At 39.6% G+C, this 23,303-nt stretch overlaps 1 protein-coding gene across 2 annotated transcripts in view; it reads right to left on the bottom strand.

Moving 5' to 3' along the window:
- Positions 1-12,179, bottom strand: part of znf800b (zinc finger protein 800b) — a 28,833-nt gene extending 16,654 nt beyond the window's left edge. The window contains exon 1 of one of the 2 annotated variants that reach the window (XM_008400962.2): positions 11,964-12,179. The gene's annotated coding sequence lies outside the window, so the exon portion shown is untranslated. Of the gene's footprint in view, positions 1-9,200; positions 9,512-11,963 lie in introns of those variants that run through there. The other variant, XM_008400961.2, reaches the window with a different exon arrangement.
- Positions 12,180-23,303: the final 11,124 nt, after the last annotated feature.

The following is a 23,303-nucleotide window of genomic DNA, read 5'->3' as shown; positions in this document are numbered from 1 at the left end:
TACCAAGAGTCTTGCTCTTTGGCCCAAACTCTGCGTCCATACTTTGTTTTTACCTTGATGCTCTCTTAAATGTAATTAGAAATACTTAAAAAGGTCATATCAATAAGACTTGACCTCCCAGTGGAACAGATTACAATGGTATCTCGATTGCAATGAACTTTAATGGACCTGTTCGCATAATCACTGAAGGAAATTTTTTTCTTTTTTGCACAAAAATCAAAGTATAGATGATTAGGTGAATAAAAAAGCAGGTTAGAATGAAACATTTCTTCACTGATTTATCTGAAGAGACTGATGAACAACTGCTGATCAGTAAAGCACTGGAATAATAGCTAATGTGGCAGAAAAAGATTAAACTTTAAGTGAGATGTGGCTGGAATGCCAGACAAATTACACTTAAGAAATCTTGAGATCATTGAACTTCTTAGACTCACAAGCCTCCTTTACCACGCAAAGGTATTCACACCCCTTTAGCTTGTTTTCGTCTTTGGTCATGTTACAACTAGAGATGTGCCGATCAGGTTTTTTCCTGCCGATATCGATACCGATCACATAATCATTATTATTTTTTTATCATAAACACTACCGGTTACATTATGTGGAAAAAGGAACCATGAATTCACCTTAATTTAGACAAAAACTTGTTTTAATAACTTTTTCCAAGAAGAAAACTAAACAAAACAGGCATTGTGCAAATTGTACTGCTATCGATAATACTATCTTTAACAGACTGATAACATATGGAGGCTCTGAAGAGAAATAATGCAAAGAGCCAAAATAAAACCTCTCAACATTGCCAAAAAAATTCAAGTATAAAACTTAACATTCAAAGACAAATACAGGTTCCATTACAATAAACAATCCAGAGTTACTGAATGAAAACTTCCTGATAGCATGGCGGCTAGCTGATTACTGCTAGTTCTGAGTGGCTGTTTCTGACTGAGCGGAGTAATTATGCAGAGCAGGGAGGAGATCGATTATTTTTTTAGAGATTATCTGTCTCGTGTAAGGACAGCGAATGTTTTAATACGTATGTAAAATGTATTTTTTTAGGTTAGATGCTGCAGCTTTAAGCAGAGGTTTGGTGTGAGAGTCACTACCAGGTGGAACAGAAGCGGCGCTCCGTCTGGGAAATATTACTACCTGTAGCGTGTAGCAGCGGTTCAACAGCGAGAGCGGAACCATCGCAGCTCGAAGACTTAAATAATTTTGCGGCTTATTTGTTTAGCTTTCTGACCGTCATGGTAATCCRGGTGAGTGTTTGTAGCTGTGCGCTGCTTTACCTGCTATCTGATCCTCCATATGTCTTTTTTACTGCAGTGAGCCTCGATGTAGCCAAACTCCGTCAAGCATGGCATTGTTTTTATGTCGTATTAGCTTCGTTGTGTTGATGCATTTTGACGTGCTTCAATTTTCCGCCGCAACACGCAAACTTCCCCATTCACTCAGTGCGTTACAGTTCCACATCGCTTAGGATTTGTTGCTGCGCGTTTGAGCAGTGTGAGGGACACAGGCAGGCTGCAAAATGAGATGCAGGTGATCGGTATCGGCAACAAGATCCAATGATCGCCGATCATCGATCATGCACTTTTTCACGAAAATCGGCCGATTATGATCGGTGACCGATCAATCGGCACACCTCTAGTTACAACCCATCACAAATTAGCACATTATTGTGAAGGAAAAGATATAATGTTTTAAAAGAGTTTTATAAAAGACAAAATAACTTAGGACAATGCCTCAGCTGGGGAGAATTGTTCATCAGGAAACAACTATTGGTGGAAACCACTAATCTAAACTTCATGAAAGAAAATCAAGAGACGATCTAAAACGTCTTTGTAGTCTTTGCTATGACCCATAGGGGACACATGTAGTGGAGAGAGCTGCTCTGGTCAAATTAGACCAAAATTTAACTTTTCACCTGTACGCTAAAGTAGTTCTGAGGAAAACTAATATTGTATGCTGAACTGTGAGTCATGATGGTAGCATCATCCTGTGAGAATGCATTTCTTAGGCAGTTACACTGACTCCAAAGTTATGGTAAATGGATTGAAGGGACGCTGTGCTATTCTAGTTTTTATAAAACCACTATATACATATGAGCATCTCCCAAAAAGCTAACATCCATTCATGTGTTAGTGAATTGCCCATGTGACAAGGGAGAGGAATTTGGAATAAAATCCACAAATTTGCAATTACCAGGCACTGAGCCACAGCAACAGTTGATAGGAAGACAGATGGAGCAAAAATACTGGATAATCTGAGAAAAACACAGATTTAACACTGTGGCTAATGCTAACCGCTCAGAGAGAAAATGACTTAAAATTCAGCGTCGACGATAACTTAACCACTCAAATGTCTCCCCGAAAAAAAAACTTTCATGTTATTAAAAAGCATATTCATGTACTGAATCCAAGTGTGAATCTTTGGCAGGTTTTGATATCTGATGTTAATGGATGCTATCCACCCAATCCGACTGATCTTGAGGCATTTAGAAAAAATTGGCAAAAATGCCCTATTCTATAAATGACTTGAAGTTGCAGGAGAAGCAAAATTTATTTCTATTGAGTACACACAAACGTCTGATGTACTTTGTTGTAAATTTTTTTTTTTGAAAAACATGTATCATTTTCCTTCCAGTTTACAATGATGCTCTGTATCGAGCTGGTCAACAAAATGTGATAAAGTTAATACTTTTTGCAAGGTACTACAAGTTAAATGACTATCTTCACCTTTCCCATATACCAACTAACAATGTATCCAGCTCCAGGCAGAACAACATTAAGACTCTGTGGTAACAGTCATCTCCCTGTATGTATTACCCCCACAGTTCTGATCCATTTAAAGCTAAATTTATACCACAAAACAATTTACTCCACCAGCGCCCAATATTTCACAAATACACCTAATATTAGCTTCCATCTCCTGGGGTTTTGTTTGCCTCAGTCAGAAAATAATGTATTGGTGTGTTGACCAGTTTTAAGCCACTGTTATTCTAAAAGGCAAATCATCTGTTGTACGTCAAGAGCCAACAGAAGAAATTATCCAATGTAAATAGAAAACCTCTAGTTCTTTGCTATGCGGAATACAAGTCACCCAAAAAAGCATATTTTATTTGGCCTATGTGCTTATGTTTACCTCAGCCTATCAGTTTATCAATAACAGATGAACTGTTTGTTTGGTTCTACAGCCAAGACATGTGTGGCAGCAATCAGTGTCCTCTGATATGTATTTCCTGCGGCTGAGCAGAGGCAGTCTGACAAGAAGATACACTCTGACATGATGCTGACAGCTGGCAGACACGCCACTGATACCAGCTGGCCACAGGACAGTACAGACAGCGCCATAGCCAACTGGTACACATCCACATTGCTTGATATTACAAACGCTCGGCACTCAGTCACTGAATCCGGCAGTTTGGCCATTGTTCGTGTGACGTGACGGCGGGTTTACATTACCGGTGCCAATGTACGCTACAAGTGCAAATAGGGCTTATATAAATATAGGCACTTTGAGCAAGGTTATGTAAACAACTCATTCTACACTGTAGATTTTACAGTGTGTGCATTGAATAAATTCTATATATTCTCATGTCCAATCTACAAGCAGTCCCCAAAGTGCTCACCGAGTTGCAACACATCACACATGATCACATCCTCTGTGTGTTCGTTTGAAGTGAAAGGTGACTTCCTGAACTGAAACGCACTGATTATAACGTGTTGATGCAAAATGTAAATAACACAGTTCCGGTCAGGTGCTACATGTACGAATCATGGCCATGATTTCTTATTTTAGACGCATGCTTTTAACATCTTTACTGAATTGTTTGAATTTATTGGGGATTTGTTTTAATCTACTCCTGGGCAAAATTATACACACAAGCTGCTATTCATACAGTAGATAAACCCCCCAAAAAAGGTTTAATTAAATGTCCCTAAGCAAATTGTACCCTGATTCAATGCTTTCTGAAACAAACAGCAAGGTCCTGACATTACATTGGGCTAAGCAGATGATGAGTCTTCTTGGCAGAAATGTAGAGTATAGTCCATAGGTTGCATTGAAACCATTCCAAAATCTTAATGTTTGTCTTGATCATTTCCAGAAGCAGATTTCGTGTGTCTGGGATCATTTTCAAAGTTTGGAAAGCAAAATTGTAAGAAGGTTTCAGTTGTTTAACTTGTGATTTCAGGAACTTAAGAATCTTAAGTTGCCCTGCCTGTTATTGATGTTACCTGCACACAAAACAGATCCTCACCATAATGCAGCCACCGCCATGCTTAAAAATCAGTATAATGTATTAAGTTTGAAACTCTCACATTAACTCACAACAGGAGACTGAATATGAATCAAAACTGTTTGTAAATAGATAAAGTTGGCCAACATTAAGGTGATGCAAAGCCTGGATCTGGAACACACCTAAAAAATGTTAGACAAAACCAACCAGTTGAAATTAACCCCTCAAATTCTGACAAGAAGAAATGTACAATCTGAAAAGGCATTTAGTCAAGAAGCAACTTGCTCCATGTCAATTGTTTGTTGGCAATTTCAATACTATGAGCACCACAGTAGGAAGAATAAATTTAATCAGTGCTTAAAAAAAAGAACATAACACTGACTAATGTGTGTTGGTTTTAGCCCCATACCATGAAATAAAATGTACTAATTGTACTGGAGCAGGAGGCACCTAGCACCTTGTTATCAATGTCTGAAGTCCATCCTGAAAGGTGTACAACAACTAAAACTAGGAGTATTATTTGTCATTTTATCATTAAATTTCTTTGCCTTTCCATTTTTATCTGTTCAAAGGTCACCGGATTGAAAGAGATAGTGTCAAAAGAAAATCCAAAGTCAGCTTTTTTTTTTTTTTTTACTTTAAGACAAGGAACGCAGACAGAACAGTGGGAACCAAACACAGCAACAAACATATACTTAAATGTATAGTGAGACTTTTCAAATGGAGTTCACTGTCCAGTGTTACTTTAAATTATGCACAGACCCAGCATTTTAGAGCAGCATATAGAGATGCAGCAGCAGAGAGTGTGTAAAGAGAGCACAGACAGATTTAAATAAATATAGCCATGGGGATGTGCATAATGGGCATTTTCAGGCCAGGTGTGGATTCACAGCTCTGAAAATCACACCTAAATTTTAAACATGGGGCGCTGTATTTTGTGAAACCAAAGGAGGAAAGTAATAATTCATATTACCTAAAGCAACTCCATCTTGAGCAAACGCTGTTGTTACAGCAGACTTGAGAAGAAGTTCTAAGAAGTTGGAGGCCCTTCTATCTCTACGAAGGAAAAGAGGCAGGTCTTTGTTGAGAGGTTAAGCTGTGCCCAAAACAAAGTTCCCCCTTCATCGTTGCTGTTCGTAAGAAACAGCAACATATCAGTTCGGCCGGGTTGTTCAGTGAGTGTGCATTGTGAACAACTAGCTGACCTACTAACTGAGAGCCAGATGCTGATTTTCTAGTTGCCTGGCTGAGTGGATCCCTCACCACATGTGCTTCTGTTTGCTTCGCAGACTAGTAATGGGGTTTACAGGTTAATAGGTTTGCTGAATGACTACACTTGCTCATGGGTCTGACAGGCTGACTCATTGACTGAACACAGTAATACATCATTAAACTGACTGAATCACACACAATGACATAAGTGGACTGCTGAAAACCAAAAACTGACAACTGCGAGATCTGAACTCAGACAAGGCAGGAAGTCCTTGCTGCTGCTGTTGTGTCAAGTTAATCTTATGACAAAGAAATTAAAAGTCCTAATGCTACTGGAAATATAAAACACTGTATATAAAGTATTAGACCCTTAAGTCACACCGACACGTATCCGAATCCTTCTTAAATTCCACCATAGATTCTCTCCAAAACTTCCATGTACATTTGGAGGGGGTTGATATGATAAATCAGCACAAAGTGGCTGTGAAGGAAGCCACTTTGTGAAGGAAAGTGGCTTCATAATTGTTTAGAAATATACAAGGTTTTCACATTTTTATGACTAAAAATTGGAAAAATGTGACCTCTCTTTTCTCAGCCTATCCGAGTAAATAGTTTGGAAAACCTCATTTTTTCTGCAATAGCAGTGCCAAGTCTGTAAGCGTCTGCCTAGTAGTTTTGCACATCCAAAGGCAAAAGTTGTTGGGCATTCCTCTTTACAAAATAGCACAAGCTTACTTAGGTGTGATTGTGTGTGTTTGTGAACAGTAATCTTAAAGTTCTGCCACTGATTTAGGTCTGGACCATTCCAAAACATGGATATAAAACATTTCAGTGTAGCTCTGGATGTTTACGGCTGCTCTAACGCTAAAAGGTGTTCCTCCACTTCAGACTCAAGTTTTCTGACCCCTTCAACAGTTTTTCTTCTAGGATTGTGCTCCATCCATCTGATCAGCTTTTAACAGCTTCCCTGTCCCTGCTGAAGAAAAGTATCCCCACAGCATGATATTACCATGTTTCTCCAAAGGGGAAACAACCAGTCTTTGATTTCTGCTAAATAAAGTCTAGGTCAAAAAGTTCAAATTCACACTTCTTTGACCAGACCAAGTCATTCCACTCACTTGCTGTGTCTTTTTTTTTATTATTCCATGATCAATGCTGTAATTATCTGGCATTTCAGATTAGATATTTTGGTAGGTTTGCAGATGTGGCAGATCTTTTGTGATTTTGTTTTGTTTGCAGCTAGGAGGACTCTACTTGACAATGTTGAGACTATAGGAGAAAATGGTTGCACTGCATCTTGTTTAAGTGAATCACTGTAAAGGGGTATAGTTACAAAGGCATGCCACACTTTTCATATTTTATTTTATTTTATTTTATTTTAAATCATGCATAATTAGTGCTACTATGTGGGTCTTTCAGTTGAAAATTTAATAAAATATATTAGGGCTGTAACTTGACAAAAAAAGGGGGGGGAATGTTAAATTTAGCACATGATGCAATGTTTTTCTTCATATCATAAATTAAAAATAATTTAAAAATATATATATTACCTTTTAATGTGAAAGTTTGTGTACAAGCATATTATGGTTATTTATAAACATTCTTACTGAAAATTGTAACTTAACAAGTTTACCCACATTTAATTAACTTGCATTAGAGAATTTCGTGATTTTCCGCCTCCTTTAAGGTCCGGTGAATGAAACCATGCGCAGTGCCCAAAAGCGCATCGACAACAAACGCAACCTTCCTGGATAAAATACGCCCCGTTCATTTCCACAGCAGAAACTTGTGGCGCGTCGCGAATCTAACAAAAAAACAGAGAAAAAGTGACCGAACCAGCGCTCGAATCATAAAATATCCGAGCGATCTCTGCGCTGGTAATAAAGGTTTTACGGCCATATCATCACGATCCAGTGGAAAAGACAGTTATCCGGCGAAGAGCGAGTTCTCAGAGGCCACATGCAGCGATCACCATGAGGGAAGAGAACAGGACACACATATAGGCTACTCCTCTCCGGCTGGCCTCCGTAGCAGGTTTAAGCCGTGTGTGTAAGATCCACTTACGCATCTCGGTCAAAGCGATGAAAAGCCCGACGAAACCCGGAATAAAACTGCGCGATCTTCCGCGTTGATACGGAATCCCAAGTCGGTGCACTGCCTGAGAGTGGCGGCGCGCTGGCGATCGTTGCCGCCCGAGTCCGTGTCTATTGGTTCCCTTTCAGCTGGGGCAGCGTCAGCACACACATAGTCTCCATTTGCAACTCCATCGCCCCCCATGGGCGTGCGAGGCCGCGGGCTGTGACGCAAATGGCACTGGGTGATTTGCAAATGACAGATCTCTTTTAATTCAACGCGATCGCGGCGAGGTCCTTTCCGATCTCCGTGATATTTCACGCGAACACATCCACCCTCGGTGATGGATTTCAGGTTAGTGAAGCGGCAATTCTGTTGCATAACTCTGAAAACTTAATAAAAAATACGGGCACGGAGCGACTGTGACGAGGATGTTCCGTGGATTGCTTCGATTTTGTGCTGACCTGCGTTGCAGCTCTGAGCGCACGACCAGCCATCGACTTCTGTGGCACAGGAGGAACCAAGCAGAGCGGATACAGGCGAGAGAGCCAGTGGCCTCGCTGTGCTGGATGTGTGGTGGCCAGAGCGAGGACGCATACACGTAGCTGTCGGAGTGGGGACTTAGGACCACATTCACAGGCCATAAAGGGCCCGCTTGAATACTATTGTGCTCTTTTATCCTAGAGTCCTCAACTATCTACAAAAGGCTGGCCAACAAGGACAAAAAAAAAATATCGCGGTGAAACGCTCGGCGGCGGTTACAGCAGCTGCCACCGTTTCTCTGCGCAAAGCGGCAACACAATCGTTGCGCAGCGCCTGGACTTCCCCGTGCAGTTTAGAGAAAAAGTCTGCGATTCATCCAGGGGACTTTTTTTTATTTCCACCTCATTCAGCACGTCCTCGTCTGGTTCAGCTGCAAAACCAGAGCGCAGGGGCAAGTCGCCGTTTCTCATGGCACGATTTGCATCACCTCCCCCCCACCACCACCACCTCCAAAACCTCCCTCCCCCCCACCTCTCGAAAATCTCCTTTTACACGCTTATATTGTAGCCGCTATTTCCAGCAACAAAGGAGCAGCTTCATTTGATCAGAGGGAAAAGCCAAGGGTATAATGCACCTTTTCAAGCCGTGTGAGAGAGGCCCCTCGGAACGATTGCAGCATGGCAGGGGAGTGCGGCGTAAAAACGAGCTAACCCGAGTAAATTATACACAAAGATACGGCGCAGAGCTGCCATAAATATCTCCATCAACGTCGTGGGGAGAAGGCTAAATCATTCGAGGTCATTTGGATGGGTCTCGAGCCGTTGTAAAACGCTGCGTTTAGCGGCTCCGTGCCACCTTTTCCAAGAAGCAGCCTGGCGCACAAGACCGGTGACCCTTCCATCTTTGCGCGTCCTTCTGCTGAGCCAAAACGCGAAGTATTTCGCATTTTAACGCCTTATTATTGAACAAAAGACGTCGCAGTACGCGATTTTTGCCTTTAAGGAAGTATGTGCTGCGTGTGCGCGCCGCTACAAGTCGCTGAAACTACTCCTCTCCCCGCCGCGGCCAAGCAGAAACAAGAGGGCGATGACGCCATTTTCTGCAAAAACAACCACGCTCGGGAAGCCAGAGCGAAGAGGATTTAACCCGCTCCGCAGCGCTCCGTTACCACCGAAAGGCTTCTAAAACAACTCCTTACCTTGTACTGTTGAGGTGGGAAGCAGAATAGAGGGTTTCAGGAGGTAAACAGCGCGGTTGTTGCGATTCGGACTCCGGAGGTTGAGGATTTCGCCTCCCAGCGTCCCCGGTTCGCTCTGAACAAGTTCCTCTGCGAGCCGCTGTCTTTGTGCACCCAGAGGAGCCACTCGGTATAAAACCAGCCTCTGCGCAAAGGTGCACTCTCTGCATCCGATTTCAGCAGGAAATGTCCGCTATTTCGGACGGACGCTTCGAAAACAGGAAGTATTTTAACTGTTTAAATTCGCAAAAAGTTGAAGAAATCGCCCGTTTTTAAACCGCTCCGCATTTGTGGGGCTGATTTTGTCGCCCAAAACGCGCAACCTTTTGAGGACACACGCCTCTCCACGAAAGTCCACGACGCAAAGGCAAAGTAAAACAGGAGGTTTTGCACCCTTAGATAAGTTAATCGATCAAATAAAAATGCTTAATACAAACAAAACAAAAAAATCAGAAAATCACCAAGTTTTATCTGTTGCATATTTAGAATTAAAAAACAAAACAAGAGCTAATCATATTTCTGGGGGCAAAAATTATGACAAAAAGAATTGCCTAAAATAGACAAACTACAGAAAATATCAGACAGGACTCGAAACAGACAAAAGAACAGCATACAAATACATAACAAACACAAAAGGATTAAATCACAAACAAACCCAACAAAATCAAGCACTTTATTTCCACTTTAAAACTTCACATTTTCATGCATCTAATCCCAAAAAGTAGTTAGTTTGTAAAGTAGAAAGAAGAGGATTAATGGTTGCCAAAAATCTGAAAAGTGCGGTTCGTATCTTAATGTGTTCAGCCCCCGTTCCCACAGCATAATGCCAAAAAAAAAACAAGCAGCATTTTTGCAAACTGGAAGAATGTATATTTTGCTTTTTGTTTTGTCTTGTTTTGCACCGATAGCTTCTTTCCACAAAGCTCTGTTGCATGACCAAGTAATAGTTTTCTTGTCAACAGAACCGAGCTCTGGATAGCTCCAGCTTCTCCAGCTTCACCGATTAATGTTCTCCCCGCCCGGCCTGACGGTTTAGCTCATTTTCTTTACATTTTGGGGTGATGGACAGATGCGTTCAATGGAGCTGTATAGACCTTTATAGAATTCGTTGTGCTACTTTGTGTAGTTCTACATAAAAAAAAAAATCACAACAAAAAAACTTTAAAGTTTGTTCTTAAAATGGGAAAAGAAAAGTTAATGTGGTATTGATGGTTTCTGGATTCATTCAGGCAAAAGTAAATCACTGCATATGTGGAAACAAAACTGCTTTTTGTACCCTTATAATCGGCTTCAGAGCACAGAGGTTCAAAGACATACACAACAGAGACATCGACTAAAAAGACAAACATAACAGAAAGATAAAAGGTGCGATGAATAAGAAAATTAACCATGAATACCAAGAGCCAAACCTGCACAAACTTCAAAAGCAACACAAGGATAGAAAACAACACACACGAAATAAAATTAAATTAAATAAATAAAAAAAATCCCACTTATATGGGTTTTGGTCTTTTGTAAGTCAACCATGTGTCTGCTAAGTCACTTGTTGACTGTAGTGTAATATCTTAATAAGATCTCCAAAAAGTATGAATGGAATACTTTATGAAAATAAAGTTTTGAATTAAAGTGTTTTATAAAGAATGACCACAGCAATTCTGCTGTCAAATCTATAAATGCGCACATTTGCTCTCAAAAACACAAATACTGACCAGAAAAACGTTCCCAGCAACAAAATGGGTGCTTCACTTCCCTCAGAAAGTACTGAAATCCACCCATTGTCTTTACCTGCTTGTCCTTGCAGGAGCACGGGGGTTGGGGACGCAGCCTATCTCAAGTGGTCACTGGGTGTGAAACGGGGTATACCCTGGATTGGTCGCCGGTTTATCACAGGGAAACACAAGGACAAACAGCCATGCATGCATGCCTACACTCATAAAGAGGAGTAATTTTAGAGTACTCAACTGAGCCAACGGTCATGTTTTTAGAACTGTGGGAGCAAGCCGGAGTACCCAGAGAGAACATTCAAGGCAGAAAAAGAAATCCCCAGGCTGGGATTCAAATCCTGAACCTTCTTGCTGCAAGGCAATAGTGCAACCAAGTGCACCACTGTGAAACCTCACCACTGAAATAGCACAGCTAAATAGTTCAAAAATAATTGGATCATGTAATATTTTGATGCAAGCACAGTAAATATCAATGTATTATTATACCAACACAAAATGATGGCAAAATGAAAGCAAAACTAAGCATCATGGTCAAAATAAACTGCCTCTGGAGTTTGCAAAAATAATAAAAACTCAAACAAACCCATTACTCTTAGCTCTGTTATAATTTATAACTAAGTCAGTCTACTGATAAAAAAGGTTGCGCTATCCAAATATATCCCGCCCCCCCTTCTTACAACTACAATGCTTAGCATATCAAAAAAAAAATCATATAGCTTTTTGTATTTTTGAAATTTTGCTTAATTAAATATGAGATTTTAAACTTGAATATAATTTGATGTATCCAAGCTAGTTAGCGTAGCTTCTACGACCTAGTAACAGTTAATTCAGTTAGGTTAGCATCTTTTTTGCTCGTTTCGGTTGTTTTTTTGTTTTGTTTTTTGTCTTAATACTCCAATTTACTTATTATTTAAATAAAATCATTTTACTCTCCTGCATTTTACAAATACAGGCAACACGACAGTGAAAAAAAATTACAATGTAAACAGCACATTCCTACCTTATTTGTGGACTTCAATAAAGATTTCACTCGTTGCTATGGTGATAAAACAGGCTTTTCAACAGGGAACTCTGAAATTTACATTATGCCAAATAAAAGCAGATAATTTATTAACAAGTTATTTAGTCTGCGAACTATAAAGGAGCCATTATTTATCCTCACTATGTGGCAAATCATAGCTAGCTCACAGCTAACGAGAAAGAGAAATATCGTAGCTAAAATAATTAGCTGCAACTGGAGCAGCCGATAGAAAAACTGGATTTTAAAGCGACAGTACATGTTTTGATTGAAGCTAAGTTTCCAACATACAGTTTAAAGAAAAGTGCGACCGAATAACCCAAAGACTTATACAATAACTTTATCATTACTGGGCGGCTATCCACTAATATTGGATGTTATGCTGTAGCTAATGGATAACAGGAGTTTTCTTTTATTAAAAAAAATGTCATTAGAAATCCTGAGAAGTTGATGTAGTTAAAATGGGTTAGGAGGATTTTTTTTTTTCTTTTTGCCAAATATGAGACAGGCTTTGTATTCGTTTTGTTCATTAGTTTTATAAGTTGCTGTTATCCTCTTGAAAGAATTTTTGTAGGCCGGCAATTCCTGGAAAGGTTCACTGTTGTTCCATGTTTTCTTTGCTAATTAATCTGAGTATGGTTTCTTAGCCTTACAGATGGATTTGTAAGCCTTTTTCCAGAATAACTCTGTGATTTTGTATTTCATCTGTTGTTGAATTTAGTTCGATTTGTGCCTGGAATCTTGGTTCCTCGTTCAGGCTTGATAGGCAAAGTTTCAGTTCTTTCAAACTTTTCAGTTGTTACGCTGAATGGAGTCATTTGCCCGATTTTGGAGATCAAAACAAATCTGCCTCATTTGAACAATATTTTCTCTATTTTGTCTTCTTTTTTTTTTTACAGAGACTAAGGGAACTCGACCTCTGCGTCACATCTTGTTTCTTCTTTTTTTTAGCTTATTTCCTGCTTAACCATTTCCTGCAAATGGTCGTTTTGCAAATTACAGTTTTACATTTAGTTGTTAATCCTACTTAATAAATACATACGTTTCTGTTGCTTAAATGCTAATAACAGAAGCCGACACAGCCGAGATTAATCAATTTTACAATTTCAAATTGTGAAGTGAGTAAATATTCTTATTCAGTTTACTGACTCACAGATTGACCCGCGGCTAAGGATCATTCTCACAAATCCAAGTTCCAACCTCTGTAGATCACCTGCAAACAATGAAAAGGAAAGTGAAAACACTGCTACAGAAACGTACCAGTTCAAAAACATTGGCATGTACATTGCTTTCAGCTTCCTCTTCAGCTCCATTCACAAACTTTATGAATGTGCAACTGAGTGTGCCACACCTTCAAGAACAGCTTTTTGGAGGTTCAAGTTATACTGTAAAGGGAAAAAGCAGCAAAAAAAACAAAAACAACATAATTCACATGAATTTTTTAGTCATGGAAAAAAAAGGGTCACAAAATATGTTTCAGAGCTGCTAGAGTTGATTAAAGAAAAAACGTCATCAAGTAATCTAAGCAGCTGACTGCAGAGTGAGCTGTTAGTTGCTTCGTAAGATAAGATAAGATAATTTCATTAGTCTCCCAAAGGAGAAATGTATCTTGGAAGCAGGGTCTTTGTGTTCATTTTAGTCACCTGCATCATGCATAAGTTGGTCAGATAGCCTTATTGTTTACTGGAGAAAAAAAAAAAAGCACAAATTCAACTGGTTTCCAATTTGCACCTGGAACAAGGTAAGATTCGGTATGGCCTCATTCCCAGATCCAAGTAACTCCTTCCAACAACGAGGAAACGTACCCAGAATATCATTAATATCTCACTTGGGGCACAATATTGAAAACTGTTTATTTACCCAAAAATGAGTAAAACTTTTGAATTCAATCAGTGAGGTTTTTTTCTTCCCCCTCTCTACAATCCAAATGTAGTGATTTGACACTTTTGAACACGCCTAAGTGTAGGATCCTTTAAAAATAAAAAAAAAAGGATTACAAGCTGAACGTGTCTGTACATAGTTAAGTAGGGGGGCGGGGGGGACATTCTGCTGTAGCAAACATGAGCTAATTAATAAAGATTAATAATTGTTAACGATTGATTTCAATCAACAAGCATCCAACAAACGCCCAGTTGGTGTCCTGTTTTCTTTGGCAGATTATGTTTTGAGCGCGTTAAAACAAACATTATGTCATAAACCGGCTGTACATTTCTCTAGCTTTGTTCTGGAAAGCTAAGCTACTTATAAACGTGTTTGGTTTTGCCTATAAGAGAGGAAACTTTTACACAAAAATCTCTTAATCTCTTAATAAAAACAGACAGATCCAACCAATAGACCCGTCAACATGTTCTGCAAATCACATAAAGACAAACATTTAACACACTGAATAAGTTATGAGTTGGGGAGGAATTTGAGAAGTTCCATAAAGGAGATAATCCCCTCCAGCTTTTTCCTTTGGCTCCATGTGAGCCCGCAACAATAGGTGCCCACCACTATCGCCTATACACAATTAACTAAGGAGCAGCATTATTCCATTATCATAAGAATGCTGTTTGCAATAGAGGGRGGGGGGGGGGGAGGGCGCTGAGAAACTTCTCGGCATTCACTGATGTGGCAGATTGAACCGAGACATTTTATCTTCACGATCACATGCAGAGTTTACATCACTTTGCAATATATTTAGTGCATATAATATTGTTGATTACAACTACGGGCTGAGAGTGACTGGTAAGGACGGACACATTCTTATTCTTATTCTTTGATACATTTGCTCCATCTTTAACAAACTTGCATGCTACCCAGAAAGCTGTTTTCTGAAAATGCTGAACTTATGGTCTGCCCTCTGATGGAGGAGTCTCTGACAGTAATTTGTTTATCGGTTAAAGAAATGATCAACATCCAGCTTAATAAGTTGCTTTTGCAACAACATCAGACGTCATGCATGTAAGCAACCGTAAGAAAGGCAAGTGCAACGCTCAGTGAGATGCAACAGGAAAAAAAAAACAAACACCTGAAGACAAAAAATGGTTTTAAGGTTTTCCATGGCAACCAACATCATATTGTGGAAACCCAAACAAGCCTCCATGAGAGAAAGGGTAGTACAGACTTGTTAACTTGGTCTTCCAAGTGAAACATACACTACTTGTAGTAAATTCTTTCAATGCAGGTTGCACTTAGATTTTTTGGGGGTTGGAAAATAAGTTTCACCGGCTGCACCCGATCCTGATTACCGTCAGGTTACCGCTCGGTGGCCGACCTCTGAAAACTTGAACGTTGGCTGAAGGATCTCTCTACGCAACACGCTCCGACTCAAAGAAGTTTACATCTGCGAGTCTGCAGAGGCTTTGGGACTCAAGTGAGACAACAGTGTATATAAGATATCAACAAATGGGGAAAACGTGGAGCATTGCTGGACCTTGCCGGGAGTCAACGGCCAACCAAGATTACTCTAAGAGCCCAACAGTGACTCATCAAAAAGAGTCAGGAAGTAACTCGGGACAACGTGCGACACCCTGGACGGCTCACGCGTTTCTGTTCATGTCAGAGTTCACTGTTCAACTACGAAAAAGAGACTGGGAGAGTACCAAATAAAACATTTTTAAAAAGTGCTTCGGGAGAAAAAAAGAAAGGATAGAAAAACGTCTTGATGACGTCTAAAACCTTTACACGTTATTCTGAGTACCTGCGAAACAAAATTGAAACTTTTTTTTGGGATGATATGGGTCCCGTTGGGGAGCAAAACAAAATGGTGGTAGTGTGATTCCCCAGAGCTCCTTTAAGGCTTACCTTGAATGATCAAGTTCAGCTGAAGAAAAAAAAAAAGATAAAGGCTTTCGAGTGGCCTATTCAAAGCATACAGTAAAGTGCTGAGATATAACCTTAAACAGGCCACGCGTCATATATTCACCACACAATCCTGCAAGTGGGCCAAAATTCCTCTAGAGATGTAAAAGCCTGAGTTTGATTTTTTTCAAACTCACCTGTTGCTGCCAAAGGTGGCAGAAGCAGTTATCAGGTTTGGGGGGCATTACTCTTATTTTTGTGGTTTTGATAACTTTGTTCCCTTAATAAATGACATTTTCATTTGAAAACAAACCAATTCAGTCCATTGCCAGATGATCTGAAGCATTTGTCGGAGGCAAAAAAATAAAAAATAAATTTAACAAATAAGAGAAAACCAGATAAAATTTTTATTATTATTACATTGTTAAAACTTTGCTTTTGTTTATTTTATCTGAACACATTCGCTGTCGTCTCTCAGAGGGGGTTTGGAAAGCTCCATGAAGGCTGCTTTTAGTGACGCAGAAGGACTGCAGCCTGCGCCGTAATTATCCGTCCCAGTAGGAGTATCTGAATAAATGACGACTCAAGAAGAGCCCTTCCTTACTTTTGAGCTCGTTTGTTATGCATCGCAGCTCTCCCCCACCCACAAACCCCCGACCGTGTCTGCTCTGATATGTGGCTGATGATGTGGTGGTATTTTTTTTTTTTTTTTTTTTTTTGCCAGGGGTCGTGTTGGAAACAAATGGCCACAAGGTGTCAATGTTGTCAGATGGTGCGTTTTGCTTTGTGACATCTCTCGGCCGCATTAACGTGAGAAAAGAGAGGAGAGCTGCAGGTGGAGGAGTCTGGCTGCTGGATGTCGCGCTCAAAACAAACCTAATTGGATCTTCCAGGAAATACGCGCCAGCAGAGAGGCGTTTATTTACTCTTTCCGGCCACCGCTGCCCGACGGCCGGTCAGCCACAGCGGGCCGCGCTACTGCCGGACCCGACCAAATAAGAAGAAATACCTTGAAAGCGCTTTTTACTTTCACATTTGACTACATTTTCCTCTAAAACACTCACAAATAATTTTTTTTTTACCTCTAACAGTTTTTGTTGTGTGTGCGTGTGTGTGTGAAACCTCCCTAAAGCACAAATGATTATAATACCTGTGTGCCAAAGTGACAGGCTCTCCCCCTTTAACAGTTCCTAATGCTTACATTGCTAATATGCTAATATGATGTGCTAAATGCACATTATATTAGTACGGCGTAAAATGTCACCAGATGTGACCATGCTGTTTGTGCTAAAATCATAAAAAAATAAAATGAAATCAGAAAACGCATTTCCAGCACACAGTGTGACATCTCCGCTGCTCCTTATATAAATAACTGAGGTTCTTCATAGAAAGTGCTCATTTTTTCCTACTCCTTTCAAACAGAAAAGTAGAAGGTAAACAAATTAATTTTGCATATTCTTGGTTAAGTATGCACATTATTTTCATGTTTTTTGATTGCTTTTTTTTTTAAACTTGTTTGAAATAAATACATCAAAAAGACCCCTGTGTGGCTGCAGTAAGCATCAACGAACCCAACACTTCTAACAGTAAATTTGTTTTTTTTTTTTTTTGCACCGCAAAAATAAGTTGGATACCTTTATTTCAGATTTAAAAGAAAGTCTTTCGATTGTACGCCTTCATATTTTAGGTTATCCGTAAGAGAAATAATCGTTTTGAATTCGAATAGAAAAAACGACTGTACATTTTAGACTCGGTTCCGACTTCTATCACCCGAGACATGGCAACCCACAGCACCTGCAGGTTGCCATGAAGGTGGCAATGCATAAAAGTTGGCCTGGGCTGATGGTCAGATGCTACTGACCTGGGAGAACACACAGTGCCAGGATGCACTATGGGAGCCGGTGGACGCTTTGGACCCCATGTTTTGTTTTAGTGCCTTGCAACACAAGAAGAAAAAAAATAAATACAAGTTTGGTGAAAAACTCTTTAGGAGCACGAAAAGCTTGAGTGTTGACTTTACCTCTAACTTCCACCATCTACATGTAATCAAGCATCTGCTGGTGGTTCTGGAAAAACACGTCTGGTCCATGAGGCCCTTCTTTACAACGTCCACCACTAAAACGGAGCCATTTATTTCTAAGGTTTTGGCTTTCAGACACAACAGGACACCTTTTACTGGAGTCCACTGCTTGACGGCACATTTCTGTTTGGGCACAGAAAGCAGAAGCGACACTCCACCATCAGTCAGCAGTTATGACGTTGTGCAATTTTCTTATCGGCCGGCAAACAAACTGCAGAAATCAGCCGGCTCGCCAGAGAAAAACCACTAATGAAGTGGGAAAACGTGCTAAAACATCATTTCTGCTGGTACATGCAAAACACTGTGGATCTTAAAAAGCTGATAATGTCGTCTGAGAACCAACAAGAGGCAGCAGAACATCTAAATAAAAAAAAACAACAACACCTTTACAAGGATTTTTCACTCTAAACATAACATTTGAGTTTATTACAATTTAAAACAGAATCCAATTCAACCTCTGATATGGTTTGAAATTGTACACTTTTGAAAACGTTCACCAAGTACGGTAAATGAAATGTTGAAATGAAGTTTGAAATATCTTTAAGCGTGTAAAGCTGATTAAACTGCAGAAACCCTGACTGGCCGACTGGAGTGATGACATATGTGAGAGATGTTTTCTGAATTGCTGTAATAAAGGAATGATAAACGCAAACCGTGTTGCAAGAATAGTTGTTGTTTTTTTGTTGCTTTTTTAAAAAGTTTTAGTTTTGCCAAGGAAGTACAACACGCTGTTTTGTGGTAATGTCTTTTGGAAGGCTCATTAACAATTTGGCTGCATAGCGTAGTGTGAGAACAGGGAGTTCCTGTTTTATTGCGTTGGGAAAGTAGTGTAAAATGACAAATTTGAGTTGGTTGTTTATTTGGACAAAAACGAAATATTTTAAGGGCGGGAAATAAAGTATGAGGTGTACCGTACTTTCAAAATTTCGGAAAAGAGCAGAGTAAATCGCAACGTGCGCCTTCGCAACTTTACTTAAAGGACGGAGTAATCACATGCACATTTGCTTGTGGTTGACTTTGCTTATGGCCATTAGTGATTTGACTGAATCCATTAGTCACGTGACAGCAAAGAGCAGAAAAAAAAATTCAAGTAAAAACAACAGCAGTGCTTTTGTGCCATCTGCCTTTAAAGTAGGCCTTGACCTGGCAAGCCGTCCTGCTGAGTATAGGGGAAGCTTCTGAGTCACGGCCCTGAGATCTTATTTCCAATTTCAGAAGACGGCTTTTCTGTTAATGGAGGAGGATGTGGTCAGAACCAGCGGTGAAGCCTCAGACGCTGCATTTCACGCTAAACAATTACATTAGCTAACAAAGATTAACAGCCTAGGTATGGATAGGCTTACCAGGAGATAAGCCTATCCATACAGGTTTGGGTTTTAAAGTTTCACTTTAAAACCCATACCTGTGCGTAATTTATTGGGATTTTATTTTGTGCGTGATGTAATATATATATATATTTTTAGCTACATTTAATCAGGTTCTGCAGGTTTTACCATTTCAATTTTAAGATTTTTTTTAAAACTGTCGCAAATGAAATTTAATACCTGTATCACGTCAGAAATGTAAAACCAAATAAATGAATAAAGCCTCAACTTCTTTATTGTCAAGCTTTTTTGCAGTGATTGTAGCATTTTTTTGGGTAGGCAAAATAAGTTATCCATTGGTGAAGACAAACATTGTCTAGCCAACTGGCAATAAATTTGTACTTAAATTATGACGGGTGCAAATAAAAGAGAACTGGCTAGCTAGTTTTTTTTTCCCAGCTGGCTAGCTAGTTTTTTTCTAGCTTCCTAGCCAATTTTTCTAGCTAGCTAACTACTTAAACCATGGCATATGCAAAAAAGAGAGCTAGGTAGTTTTTTTCTAGCTAGCTAACTACTGAAGCCATGGCAGATGCAAAAAAAAAAAAAAAAAAGAGAGCAAGCTAGCTAGCTAACTACTTAAACCTCAGCAGATGCAAAAACAGAGAGCTAGCTAGTTTTTCTAGCTAGCTAACTACTTAAACTATGACAGATGCAAAAGAGAGCTAGGTAGCTTTTTCTAGCTGGCTAGCTAATTTTTCTAGCTAGCTAACTGCTTAAACCATGGCATATGCAAAAAACAGCTAGATTTTTCCCCTATAACCAATGTTCTTGCTAATGTAGCTGAAAATATACTTTATAGCAAGCAAGGGTGTATTAACAGGTACTTACCAGTAGCCTCAACTATATATTTATCCAATTTGATCACTAGCATCTTATTAGAATAAGGATATTAGGAAATAAATTCTGATTTCATATTAAAAGGAAAACATCAGCACATCAATCAGAAATAGTCCTGAAAGGAAGTAGGAAGAGTTTCAGTTTTATATTTTCACTGTAAACTTTCAAACATTCAACAGATCATTGCATTGACAAGTAAGCTATGCAATAATAATAAAAATAAAAAAAACATTCAGCAGCAACTCAATAGAATTTCAATGCTGCAAATTTGATTTACAAACACCACCTCCTCTTTCATTCTTTTAATAAAAGCTTGAATATAAGACATTTTTTACAGTATTTATTACATTGGTGTGTCAAAAAAAAAAAAAACTGCATCAAGATTTCATAAACCAACAAAATCTTACAAGGCATTTTTTCCCCCTGGACATTCAACATTCACCACAGGTGGATGGGAATACAACAGTGTGCTGGTTTTTGGACGACGGATGAAAAAATAAACATAATTTTTTTTGCTGTAAATCCTAGAAGCACTTTCAAATCCTTTTTAAATGTTAGTCAATTTGAGAAAGTGCAAAAAAATAAAAAATAAAAAATTAGACCAGATATAACAGTAGCTTCCTATTTCTGTGATTTCAAAAAGGGGGGAAAAAAAACAAACGGCTATTTAGCCGCGACAAATTTAGCTTGTAAATTAGCCATTGTTCTCCCAAGCGTGGGAGACTTGACCTGTACCCAAAGAAACCGTGAATATACAGAAACGAGCACAACACTGAATGGGTTAACTCAACTGGTTCAAGCACTTTCAGCACACTCTAAAATTATTGGCACCACAAGTTAAGGTGAATGCAAAACCCTTTTCTGACGACGGCTATTTGTGTTGATTTGGCCATAAGTCTTTTTTTTTTGTTTTGTTTTTTTAAAAACAAAAACCAAAAAAAGGTCAGTTTCAGGTTACTGGTTGAAGCCATCAGAATTTATACCTTCCTGATATATATATATATATATATATATATATATATATATAAATCCTAAAGAAAACCAGGCCCACAGCATCACACACCCCCTACTGTATTTTAGTGGAGGAAGTTTGCAGAAATATTTCAAATTGTTTATAGATATGGATATATTGCAAGACGTTTCAGAATACACAGTGATGGATATTTGTGGGGGGGAGGGGTGAAGCACCTCACACTAATTGTTAAGCATGATGGAGGATCCGTCATGCTGTGGGGGCCCGTATATCTTCTCCAAAGGGACTCTCTGTGCTTCTCAGCGCCAGGTTACGCCACTGCAAGAAAAATGTAACGGATTTTATGGCATTTCACACGTTTTTTTTTTTTTTTTAAACGAGAGGCGCCAACAAACTGCGGAGGGTGCTGCAAGGCAATTCTCACCCGCCGATCGATGAAAGCGTCATCGCAGGAAGCACCTTTTAGTCCTTGGGAACAGAGGCGTGAATCAGAAACAACCGATTATGCGCAATTCGTTCGTCATTAGTGCTTAAGCACGACGTTGAGTTGCGGCAGAAAGCTGCCGCACCGCAGGTTAGAAGACTGCTACGCCGCGGTGCGGTTCAACGAAAGGTTTTCAGTTACTTCTCCGTTATCAGGGAGTCCACATGTTTGGGTGGTGCACTGGAAAAAATAAAAAAAAGAAGACGTATTGCTCCATAAGTCAAGTCATTTCAGTAATCTAACGTTTTCTCTCCACGTTAACAAAAGATGGCGCCATTGATCCGACAGAGCTCAATTCAAAACTCGACGCTTCAACACTTTTTCCTCTGGCCGCTGAGATTTCGCCAGCAGACGACGCGGACGTGATGCGTATTTAAAATAATAATAATTTAAAAAAAACACAGGGAAGCGACTCGCAGGATCGGGCCGCCGCTGCACCTCCAGAGCAGCGGCGGCCCGATCGCTCAGCCGCCGCAGGAAGAAAACGGCGCCTCGCCGAAAGTAAGCGAGAGCCAGTTTTGACTCGACGCGTCACCGCAAGCCACATGGTCGCACCGAGACGAGACCGACGGGCCGCGGAAGATAAAGAAAGAAAAAAAAAAAAAAAACAACACACACACAAAAACTTACTTTACAACTTTGGGAGGGGGAAAAAGTGGTAGGTGGGCCTGTTGGTATAAAAATAAATAAGGCTTCACAAAAAACAAACATATATCAATATATACTGAGTACCTATTAGCTGAATAGATGAAATGGTGCATTACCTTTGTAAAACATTGAACTTGGAGAAAGTTTCTATGTGAAAAGCTCCTGATTAGGAACTTGAAGGATCTGAAGTGGATAAGTGGCGTTTGAGTGAATGTTGGTCCGGCTTAGAAATCGATACTGCTTATGCTGATTGTGTAGCTTGCATGATCATAAACAATACCTGAAACTCAGCGTTGCTAACAAACACCCATCACACTCATTGGCACTCCTGGTAATAATGTGGAGACATTATTAAAAGAAATGGAGATTCCTGTGGAACAGCAGATCCTCAAGGTGAAAAATTCACTTTTTGATTTAAGGCTGTTAAGTGGGGATGTGATCCTATGACAAAAAATAAAAAACAGTAGGTCAGTCTTTTAGTGTTTTTTTTCTTCTTTTTTTTTTTTTTACAACACTTCACAAGATTGGAGAAGTTTCAAAATCCTCTGCACTGGGAATGAGAACAGGCCCACAGCATGATGTTTACCTTTGTTTAATGCCATATTTCACTTATTTATGTTTGTAATGGTAGGACAAAAAAAAAATGTTTTGCTCTGCTCTGCCTCCTCAACAGCCAGCTTGTATATTATTGGCAGCCATGGAAACTTAGAAACAAGTAGCGTCGTATTGTTAGCCAAAAGGAACGGAATCGTGAATCACTAAATTAAACTTCCGGGCTAAACTTTAAAACGATCAGAAGGATTTATTCTCCCCCCCACCCCCCCTCCTTCTGATTCACAGAGGAAATTCTCATCTACATTTTCCAGTGCGAGATTTATGCCAAAAAAAAAAAAAAAAACATCAGCCAACTGTCAATTTGCTTTAAGGCCTTAACGAGGGTGCTAATAAGTATGGAGGGTGAGGAGCGTGCTTACAGGTGGAACAGAAGTGAACACTTAACTTCTCCTTAAACCGAACACTTATCGTTGTCAACCTGCAAAGCAACTAGATGAAAATAAAACAGAAAAAAGCAGCAGTTGCCAAACGTTTAACACCTGGCTTTGTGCGCATCATTTATTGGCATCAACTTGCTACTGAAACAAATAAAATTATA

The sequence above is a fragment of the Poecilia reticulata genome, linkage group LG23, assembly GCF_000633615.1.
Source record: "Poecilia reticulata strain Guanapo linkage group LG23, Guppy_female_1.0+MT, whole genome shotgun sequence".
Taxonomy (NCBI): Eukaryota; Metazoa; Chordata; class Actinopteri; order Cyprinodontiformes; family Poeciliidae; genus Poecilia; species Poecilia reticulata.
Note: the sequence above shows the minus strand (reverse complement) of the source record. Positions and strands in the feature narration are given on the sequence as shown.